The sequence below is a fragment of the Elephas maximus genome, chromosome 1 (assembly GCF_024166365.1).
Source record: "Elephas maximus indicus isolate mEleMax1 chromosome 1, mEleMax1 primary haplotype, whole genome shotgun sequence".
In the NCBI taxonomy this organism is placed as follows: domain Eukaryota; kingdom Metazoa; phylum Chordata; class Mammalia; order Proboscidea; family Elephantidae; genus Elephas; species Elephas maximus.
Genome location: NC_064819.1, coordinates 76,192,608 through 76,203,811, shown reverse-complemented (window position 1 = coordinate 76,203,811; position 11,204 = coordinate 76,192,608). Strand labels below are relative to the sequence as shown.

The window sequence follows — 11,204 nt, the reverse complement described above, 5'->3', positions numbered from 1 at the left end:
GGGATTAGAAGGGAGGATCTCTGATACAAAATGAGTTCAGTTTTAACTTTCAAAAAACAGACATTTCCCACCCGGTTGGAAAGCAAGGACTTTCCTGCATTGGGCAAACGCGATAACTGCATCTACAAGGAAACTTACTTTGAGTCACAACTTATCTGCACAGGATAAACTAGAGTTTTTCTGGATGTCCCAGGCTGGATAATCTCAAAGCCTTTTCCTTCAGGAAATTGTCACAGGGACGGTGTGATTTGTTCACTCATACTATTTGTGTATCAAAATTACCCACATTCCTTTACTCATAATAGTCAAAGTCTTCCCTCAAGTACCCAGTTCCTTTGTAAAGACAAGCAGGCTGGCATGGGGGAAGGGAGGATTTGATTTCAAGAAACTCCTCAATACTGTCCCATGGCAATTTCTCCTGTGTATGCTCTCTAGTGAAAGAAAATGATCCTTTAGAAGCCAGTGTTCAAGGTTCTTAAGAGTGAACTCTGGAGGCCCGTAGGTCAGCACTTGGGGCTTGGCAGCTGCAGGGTTATGACCCCGAAATGACAAGCAACAGGGCCAGATACATAGGGATTTAGGTGGTTTGCAAGACTGGGCTCTATACTGTCCAGCCCTGGGGCATCAAACATCCTCATATTTTCCCTCACACACGCCTAGTTCTTTGAAATATGCCTGCAGTTTCCTTGTTCCATTTATTTGATTTACTGGAGGAGAATGTAAACACTGATATACTTTTCTTTTCTTTCTTCTACCCTTCCTTTTTAATATGTGTTGGAATCCAAACCCCTATACCTGGAGATTTAATCCCATTTTGGAATCAGTTTTCCCCTAACAGACCTTTTGTTTTCTTCTTAGCTAGGAGTGAGCTGCCTTTTTCCAGGTTCTGCCTTAAGCATCACTTGGCATGGCTGACCCACACACTTTGTGCTGAGTTTAGAGATGGCATTTCCCCCAGATCAGTCCACAGAATATGATGGTGTCTGTGCTTCTCCACCCCAGAGTCCCTTTTTGTTCCGGGGGTGCCTGGGAAAGAGAGAGCAGCTTGACACGTCCGAAATAATCTGAGCGTTGTGAACTCCACTGTTAGAAAATTGCAGTTAAGGATTAAAGGAACATACTTTCTTTTTAGCAAAATCTAGGGCCTTCTTCTGTTTTTCTAGGACCTGATCATTGGAAACATGACTTACTGTACGCCTCTTCCCAATTGTGAACTTAGTTTATTGAGCCAAGCACCCCGCTGTGCGGGCACCGGGGATGCCAGAAGGGTGAAGAACCGGATAATACAGTCCTCGTAAGCAGCTAATGACAATAAAATCGCAAAATAGACCAACAGAGATTCACCCCGCAGGACTTTTTCACGAAGCACAGAGAAGTGGCATCACCCCGGGATACAGGAGCCGGCAGGGCAGATCCGCCTAGGAGGTTCCTTCCCATCTGGAAAGAAATCCTCACGCCCTGAGCTGGGAACAAATCAACCGAATCCTTCGGTGGCGATGGGGGTGTTGGGGGGGGTATCTCTAGTGAATGTTTCTGTCCGGACGCAATCCACGAGCTCCAGAACGTCTAATGTTCCACAGAAGGAGCGAATTCATTCCTGCTGGAGGTAGAGTTTTTGTGTTTCTTTTTCTCCTTGCGGAAGTGCGGAAAGGGGAAATAGAAAACATAAAGAGAAGCTTGAAAACATAGTGTCATTTAGTCATAGTTAAGATTATGTAAAAGAGAGTATCCTTTGGATGAGTGAAGAGGGAAGGAGCAATCTTTGTGCATTCTGAATGTGGAGGAAACATTGCACAGGTGGCTGCATAGCTCAGCTAGCTAGAATGTTGGTGGTAACGCCGAGTTTGTGGGTTCGATCCCCGTAGGGGCCAAGGAAGAAGTTGCTTTTCCATTAAAAAGATTTTGCTGTCCTTCCTTTGCACTCAGCTGAGCTTTGAAAATAGCCTCTGTGACATTAAATCTGGATCAAATGATGACTTAATTTCCTTAATCCTCAGTAGTCACACTTATACCCGCTTTGCTCCCCCTCTAACGGGGGTGGGAGAAAAAAAGGCAAAACATTTTTTTTGGAACAAGGGACATAAACCCTTAAGATAGAAATTTTAGTGAAGAAAACCAAACTGGGAGTGGGGATGGACTTGGGGATGGGGCGTGCCTCTGATGGTGGCTGTCCGTTTGAGCATCTCTCTCCTTCTCCCTTTTTCAGGGCCCAGTACACTGTGTCTCCGTGTGGCCGTCAAGCACTTTATCTGATTATGTCCTCTACCTGACTGTCTGCTTACCTCTTGCACTGCCCTTAACAGCTGTGGAAAATGATGTTAATTGCCTAAATAATAACAGTTAAACATAATACATATTTTCCTTTTTTTTTTTTTTAATTTTAACTACCAGCTGGCTTTCAGTATAATATTTGCCCATGAAGGGAGATTCCCCCTCTCCCCCGTTACCATTATCTTGGTCCGTGCTAAAGTCAGAGTGAATGTGTGAAACTTCTCAGTTTGCTCCTATCCTGTTATTCTCATGAACATTCAAATATGCTATTCATCTCCTATCTTAAAACGGTTTCTCTTGACCCAACATATCCCTCTAGCTACTATCCTATTTCTCAGGTGGTCGTATAAAAAATCCCCTCTAAAGAGTTATGCAGATTTACTGTCTCCAGTTTCTCTCCTACTGTTTCTAAATCCCCTGCCTTCTGCTTTTTTGACACAACCAGTTCATGGAAAGTTCTTGTCGGGATTACCAATGACTTCTCACTCTTTCAAGACCTTATCCTTCTTAACTTTTCTTATGGATTCAATTAGGTCCTGCCAAAATATGTGTTGGAATCCAAACCCCTACACCTGAAGATTTAATCCCATTTTGGAAGCAGTTTTCTTTGTTATAACAGTGTAGGATATTTCTTTAGTTACTTTTGAGATACAAAAACAACAGATTGGCACTGAGATAAGGGAGAACAAACAGGGAAGAAGACAGAAGTCCATGTGAGGATTACCAAGGAACCCAGGAAGTCTGGGGCTATAGAAACTGATACAAAGATTTTCCCCCAGGGCCAACAGAGAAAGAGCATTCCCTTAGAGTTGGCCCTGAATCTGGACTCCTAAACTGAGAAAATAAATTTCTGTTCCTTAAAGAAAACCACTTATGGTATTTCTGTTGCAGCAGCACTGAGAAACTAAGACAACTTCTCAGTGTCAATAAACACTCTTACTGTCTTAAAACTTTTTTTTCTTTTTTACTGCAGAGACACTGCTATCCTAACTATCTTTCTACCTCCGTGGCTTATCCTTCTCAATATCCTGTGTTTGTTTTGCCTCTCCTCACCCATTCTATAGTAGAATCTCCCAGAGATTGGTCCTTGAATCTCTTCTCTATATACACTCACTATATACACTTACTCCCTGGTAATTTCACCCATTCTCATGATTTAAATCATTTGCATGCCTACATCATTTCATAGCAACCTTGTAGGACACAGAGTAGAGTTCCCCACAGGGTTTTGAAGGCTATGATCTTTAGGGAAGCATACTGCCACATCTTTCTCCTGTGGAGTGGCTGGTGGGTTAGAACTGGTGACTTTTTGACTAGTAGCCAAGCCCTTAACTACTTGATGAAAATGGGTTTGGTTTATATGTCTACAACTCACACATTTGTATCTGCAGTCTAGACCACTCCATTAACCTCATGTCTTCTATACACAACTGATTCCTTGGCATTACCACTTGAATGATTTATACTAGGCATCTTAAAATCTAGCATGTCTAAAACAGAACTCCCATTTTTCTCTAAGAACCCTGCTACATCCAATCTTCACCATTTCAGTTAATGGCAACTCAATTCTTTCAGTCTTTCAGGCTAAGAAACCTTGAAGTCATCATTTATTTCATTCTTTCTCTGATACTTCACATCCAGTTGGTCAGAAATTTCTCTTTTCTCTTTCTTCAAAATATTTCCAGACTATGACTACTTCTTCCTACACTGACAGCCACCATTTTGTCTGTCATGAGGAAAATGACCCCAGAATCAAATTTAATCAAATGAGATTTTTATTCAGCACAGACAAAGATGATTATTGCAATGAGGTATTAGCCAGTGTGCGCTGGGCACAAGAGACTAACTGAATCCACTGAATCACCATCAGGGAGTCTCCAATATACTATTACGGAAGGAAGTGAATTAAGAAAAATGACATTATTGTCAAAGGTGAGAAAGATAACGTGGGAAAACATGATTGATTTAAGGAGTCTTTTTTGGCTAGATTCCATTAAGTTACTAAGCTGAAGTTTCCTTGGGAACAAACTGGCAACATGTGTTCTTGGCTTGGTGACTTACAATGGGTTCTCAGTTGAAACAAAAAGAAATTGCAACATGCTCCACTGTGACAGCATAACTTCTCAGTGGCATAGTTCTTTGTTGGTTAAGGTAGAGTACCCTTCATGGAACGTTCCAGGTCTAGGTAGGGAAAACAAAGAAACAGTGAGTTTCCGCTTGTACTCTTATTCCTTTCTGGAACTTTTCATAACGACTTTAAGAAACCCTCACACATAATGGTTTCCACCATTAACTGTAACCCCTTACCAAACTTGTATATAAAAATAGATTCTAGTAACCCTGCTTTAGCCTCACTACTCCTGGCCGTGCACCTGTACATCTTCTAAGATCAGCTGTTTCATTTTCGGAAACGCTGGGAGTGTAGTTAAATGCTATGGCTGCTGACCAAAAGGTCACCAGTTGTAATCCACCAGGCGCTCCTTGGAAAGGCTATGGGGCAGTTCTACTCTCTGCTGTAGGGTTGTTAGGAGTTAGAATTGACTCTAGGGCAATAGGTGTTTTTTTTTGTTTGTTTGTTTTTTGTTTTTGGTAGTGTAGTTAAGAGGTATGGCTGCTAACCACAAGGTCAGCAGTTCAAATCCACCAGTAGTTCCTTGAAAGCCTACGGGACACTTTTCCGTGTACTCTTGGCTCTCTATGGGTGGGAATCCACTTCACCGGGAAGCAGTTTGTTTTTTCCTTTCTTTCATATCCCAAGTCTTGGTGGCGATTTAGTTAACCGCTGGGGTGTTATGCAGAAGGCCAGCAGTTTGAGTCCATGAGCCGCTCTGGGAAAATCAGTGGGGCCCTTATGCTCTGTCGTATACCTTCACTGTGAGTCGCAATGGACTCGAAGGCATGGTTTTTTGTTTTGTTTTGTTTTGTTTTTTGCGTACATCAGCCACACTACTGTCTCAGGACTCTTCACTTTGAATTCTGTGCCGAAAGAGGACGGAGACCTCGCCTTTCTCTCGGCTGCAGAAATTTTCTAACCCAATGGAAAATGGAGTGCCTCTCAAGCATCTGGGGGCGGGCTAGGAGGCATGTCAACTACATTATACTTTTAATTTAAAGTCTGGTGCTACAAAAGGAAAGCGAAGGTTAGGGGCTTGGTTGAAGCATGTTCAGATGAAGAGTTTCTGGAGGTAAATTCAGAATTCACAAAAAGTACACCAAGTTTGTTCCCGCCCGGTTTCGAACCGGGGACCTTTCGCGTGTGAGGCGAACGTGATAACCACTACACCACGGAAACTTGCTTGTCAGAGCAATATGCGGTTGCAAAATTGATTCATCTGAAATTTCTGCTTTTCTTCAGGACATTTTCATGGTCGAGGAGCGGTTCCCACCCCCCACCCCCCCGCTTACACTTTCCAATTCTTAAAATTAACAGTATCATAAAATAAATCATAGCCAAGAAATGCTACTCACAGGCTCCCAATTCCTTCACAAACACCGGGTAGGGAAATCTCGGTCAAGTTCCAAAAAATGTTTTGAAAAACACTAGGCTCGTTTCTCTGCCGGTGTAAGTCGCTATGATCTTCAATGCCCGATGACTGGACTTGATCCTTTAGGGACTGGAACAAAAGGGCCGGGCTCAGCATGCCTTCTGCACTTTGTGCCCTGGCAGTAGCGGGAGACACCGAGGGGCAGAGACTGTGGGTGTAAGTCTGTGCCCAGTTTTCTGCCAAGACAAGGTCGTGGGCGTGGTGGGGACTTATGGAAGTGGAATGTGTGGCGAGTGAATGTATTAGACGTCAGATGAACTCCTCTGTTCTGTAAGAGGAAACCCTGGTGGCATAGTGGATAAGTGCTATGGCTCCTAACCAAGAAACCAGCAGTTCAAATCCGCCAGGTGCTCCTTGGAAACTCTATGGGGCAGTTCTACTCTGTTTTATGGGGTCGCTATGAGTCGGAATCGACCCACGACAGTGGGTTTGGGTTTTATTTATTTATTTACTTGGTTCTATCAGAGTCATATTTTCTGCTCTGGAATGTGTAAACTCGAGCAGCTACATGGGCCGCAGCAGGTGGCACCCCCACAGTGGCCTTCGCCGCCGCCTCCTAGCTCGTGCCCTTCCGCCGCCGCCACCGGGCGCGCTTGGGCTTCTGCCGCGCCTGACACGGGCCAAAGAGGAGCCGCAGATGGTGCCGGTGGTACCGAGCTTCGGCGAGAGTCGGCAGTAGTCGCCCATCGACAGGGACACTCAAGTGCACATTAAGGCAGAGCGCAAATGGTGCGCTATCGCTTTGCCGCCTCCAAGTACCGCAAGCGCAAGCGAGAGCTCCTCTAGCTCCTGGAGGAGAAAGTGAAGACGCTTAATAGCCAGAACACGGAGCCGACGTCCAGGGCCAGCCTTGTTGAGCGAGCAGGTGGCTGGGCTCAAGCAGAAGGCCCTCAGTCAAGTCAAGAGCGGCTGCAAGCTGCTTTCCCAGCACCAGGTGCCTTCGTACTGAGCCCACTAGAGGGGCTCATGCGTGGGCCACACCCTAAGAGGCGAGCTCGGGAATGAGGCGTGAGCGCCCTGGACTCGTAAAGGGCGCGGACCTCAGGAGTCCCCGTGGGCACAGGGGTCTTGGAGGGGTGCCAGGACTTGCAGAGGGCTCGGTCCCCGAGATCTCCCCAGGGTGCCCAGGATTTGGAGAGGGCGCCTCGGACTGGACAAGCTGGATCCCCAGCTTTCCGGGGGCGAACACTTGACCCCTAGCCCTTGAGATGCCTCTGTAACCCGAGAGTGGTCACCCTGTGTTGCAGAAACCGGTCGCCCCAGCAGCCTCTTTGTACACCACTGCGAACCGCGATGCCGCTGGTGCGCAGCTGCAGCCCTGTGTACCCTTTTCATTTAGTTGTTTGTTTTTGTCTTTCGAAGAGAGGAAAACAGTGCTTCATTCTTCCCTATTTATGTTTCTACTCCGGAACAAACGTTGATTGTGTGCGTGTGTGTTTTCTTGTGTTGGTTTTTTTAAAAAATAGGAAAGAAAAAAAAAACTCCTCATCCCCTCTCCTCTCTCTCGCTCTCTCCTTCCCTCCTGGCCACACCTTCCCTCGTTTCTTGTCTTCATACTAGTCCACAGACCTATACATGACCCTTGATTACCCTGGTTTTCCTTTTTCAGTAAAGCCTGGTTAAGGAGCAGCTGGTGGATTCGAATTGCTGGTCTTTTGGTTAGCACTGAGCTGTTAACCACTGTGCCACCAGGGCTCCAGAATATTATTAACTTCTTAATATGTCTTGAGTTTGCCTCCATTTCCTTAAATAGGGTACTTTCTACAGAATATTTAAAACGCAACAATTAATCCTTGTTTTACTCTCAGCTTGGTTTCTTACTGTACTCAGGAAAAAAAAAAGTCAAAATCCTTGTAATGACCCACAAGGCTCTGCATAAGCTCCCTGCTCCCCACTCAATTTGCTCTTCCCCTTGCTCATGCTGCTACAGTTACAATGACTGTTTGCTCCACTTTAAATACATCAGACATCCTTCTGCCTCAGGGCCCTTGTGCTGACTATTCCCTTAGGTTGCAATGCTCTTTTCCGTATGTGTATATAACTAACTCTACTTCTTCAAATAGCACATTATTAGTGAAGACACCCTGAACTTCCAGGCTTCCCCTACTCCTGAACTCCTTATTCTCATCTGTGATTTTCTTCTCCAAAGCACTTAGCTACTTTTTTTAAAATTGTGCTTTAAATGAAAGTTTACAGTTCAAGTTAGTTTCTCATACAAAAGTTTATACACACATTGTTATGTGACCATAGTTGCTCTCCCTGAAATATGACAACACACTTCTCTTTTGCACCCCGGATTTCCCGTTTCCATTTAATCAGCTCCTATCCGTTTCTGCCTTCTCATCTTACCTCCAAACAGGAGCTACCCATTTAGTCTCATGTATCTACTTGAACTAAGTAAGAAGCACACTCTTCATGAGTATCATTTTATGTCTTATAGTCCAGTCTAATCTTTGTCTGAAGAGTTTGCTATTGGAATGGTTTTAGTTTTGGGCTAACAGGGAGTCCAGGGGCCATGTCTTCCAAGATCCCTCCAGTCTCAGCCAGACTATTAAGTCTGATCCATTTACTAGAATTTGAGTTCTGCACCCCACTTTTGTCCTGCTCCGTCAGGGACTCTCTGTTTTGTTCCCTGTCAGGGTGGTCCTTGGTAGCCAGGCACCATCTAGTTCTTCTGGTCTCAGGCTGATAGAGTCTCTAGTTTATGTGGCCTTTTCTGAATCTTGAGCTCATATTTTCCTTGTGTCTTTGGTGTTCTTCATTCACCTTTGTTCAAGGCAGGTTGGGACCAATTGATGCATCTTAGATGGCCAATACCTAGCTTTTAAGACACCAGGCGTCACTCACCAATGTGGGATGCAGAACGTTTTCTTGATAAACCTTGCTTTGCCAGTTGACCTAGATGTCCCCTGAAAACATGGACCCCAGACCCTGCCCCTCCTACTCTGTCCCTTGAAGTGTTTGGTTGTATTCAGGCAGTTTCTTAGCTTTTGGTTTGGTTCAGTTGTGCTGACTTCCCCTGTATTGTGTGTTGTCTTTCTCACCACCTAAGATAATTCTTTTCTACTATCTAGTTAGTGAATATCCCTCTTCCTCCCTCCTCACCCTCATAACCATTGAAAACTGTTTTTTTTCTGCAAAACCCTTGTCTGCTTTTCATGAACTACGTAATTTACTTCAAATTCTATCAATTCCGGAAACCTTGTTTTTCATCTATGCCTTCAGTGCCATTGGTTCCTGATAATATGCCACCTCCTCAAGTGGGTAAATGTTGGCTTCTTCTTTTTGGTATACTGTCTCTGTGTATTCCTTCCATCTTCTTCTGATGCTTCCCGCATCGTTCACTATTTTCCCCATGGAATCCTTCACTATTGCAACTTAAAGCTTGAGTTTTTTCTTCAGTTTTTTCAGTTTGAGAAATAATGAGCTTCTTCTTTCCTTTTGGTCTTCTATCTCTAGGCTTTTGCACATATCATTATAATATTTATTTTGTCTTCTCGAACTGCCCTTTGAAATATTCTGTTCGCCCCTTTTACTTCACCATTTCTTGCTTTTGCTTTAGCTACTTGATGTTCAAGAGCAAGTTTGAGAGTGTCTTCTGACATCCATTTTGGTCTTTCCTTTCTTTCCTGTCTTTTAAAAGACCTCTTGCTTTCTTCATGTATGGTGTCCTGTTAGCATTCCACAACTTCTCTGGGCTTCATTCATTGGTTTTGAATGCATCAAATCTATTCTTGAGATGGTCTCCAAGTTCAGTAGGATATACTCAAGGTTGTACTTTGGCTCTTAAGGATTTGTTCTAATTTTCTCCAGTGTCTTCACTGTGGGTATTATCACCAACAACATTGTACTTCAGGGTAGATCTTGTAATTATCTTTTTGACAATGAATGCAACAGCATTTCTCTTCAATTTGTCATTCCTGGCATAGTATACCATATGGTTGATCAATTCAAAATGGCCAATACCAGTCCATTGCCACTCACTAATGCCTAGGATATCAATGTTTGTGTGTTACGTTTCATTTTTGATGATTTCTAATTTTCCTAGAGTCAGACTTCTTCCATTCCAAGTTCCTAATATTAATGGATGTTTGGAGCTGTTTCTTCTTATTTTGAGTCATTTCACATCAGCAAATGAAGGTCCCGAAACGTTGACTCTATCCAAGTCATTAAGGTCGACTCTAATACGAATTGAAATATTTCGACAAATGCATAGAGCACTGGAAGTGCTCACTCATCTATGCCAAGTAATTTAAAAAGACAGCTACCTGGCCAACCAATTGGAAGAGATCTATATTTGTGCCTATTCCCAAGAAAGGTGATCCAACCAAATATGGAAATTGTTGAACAATATCATTAATGTCATACACAAGAAAAATTTTGCTGAAGATCATTGAAAAGTGGCTACAGCAGTAAATCAACAGGGAACTACCAGAAATTCAAGCCAGATTCAGAAGAAGACACAGAACCAAGGATATCATTGCTGATGTCAGATGGATCCTGGCTGAAAGCAGAGAATACTAGAAATATATTTACCTGTGTTTTATTGATTATGCATAGGCCTTTGGCTGAATGGATCATAAAAAATTGAAGAATGGGAATTCCAGAACACTTAATTCTGCCCCTGAGGACCTGTACATAAATCAAGAGGCAGTTGTTTAAAGAGAACAAGGGGATAATGAGTGGTTTAGAGTTAGTAAAAGTGTGCGTCAGAGTTGGATCCTTTCACCATACCTATTCAAAAAAAAATTTTTTTTTTTTATTCAATCTGTATGCTGACAAAATAGTCTGAGAAGCTGGATTATATGATGAAGAACAGGGCATCAAGATTGGAGGATGACTCATTAACAACCTGCATTATAAAGATGACATAACCTTGCTTGCTGAAAGTAAAGAGGATTTGAAGTACTTACTGATGAAGATCAAACACTATAGCCTTCAATATGGATTACACCTCAACATAAGGATAACAAAAATCCTCACAACTAGAGCAATAAGCAACATGATGAGAAATGGAGAAAAGATTGAAGTTGTCAAGGATTTTTCATTTTGCTCGTGTCCACAATCAACACCCATGGAAGCAGAAGTCGAGGAATCAAAAGACACAATACATTGGGCAAATCTGCTGCAAAAAAAACCTTTTTAAAGTATTGAAAAGTAAAGCAGTCACCTTGAAGACTAAGGTGCACCTGACCCAAGTCATGGTGTTTTCAATTGCTTTATATGTATTCGAAAGCTCGACAATGAATGAGGGAGACCGAAGAAGAACTGTTGCCTTTAAATTTTGGTGTTGGCGAAGAATATTGAATAAGCCGTGAACTGCGAAAAAAAGGAAGAAATCTGTCTTGGAAGAAGTACGACAAGAATGCTCCTTAGAAACAAGGATGG

General features: G+C 43.2%; 1 non-coding gene across 1 annotated transcript; it reads right to left on the bottom strand.

The window, feature by feature from the left end:
- Positions 1–5,490: 5,490 nt before the first annotated feature.
- On the bottom strand, positions 5,491–5,563 carry TRNAV-CAC (transfer RNA valine (anticodon CAC)). Its single transcript has one exon. It is a non-coding gene; the product is annotated as a tRNA-Val (tRNA).
- Positions 5,564–11,204: the final 5,641 nt, after the last annotated feature.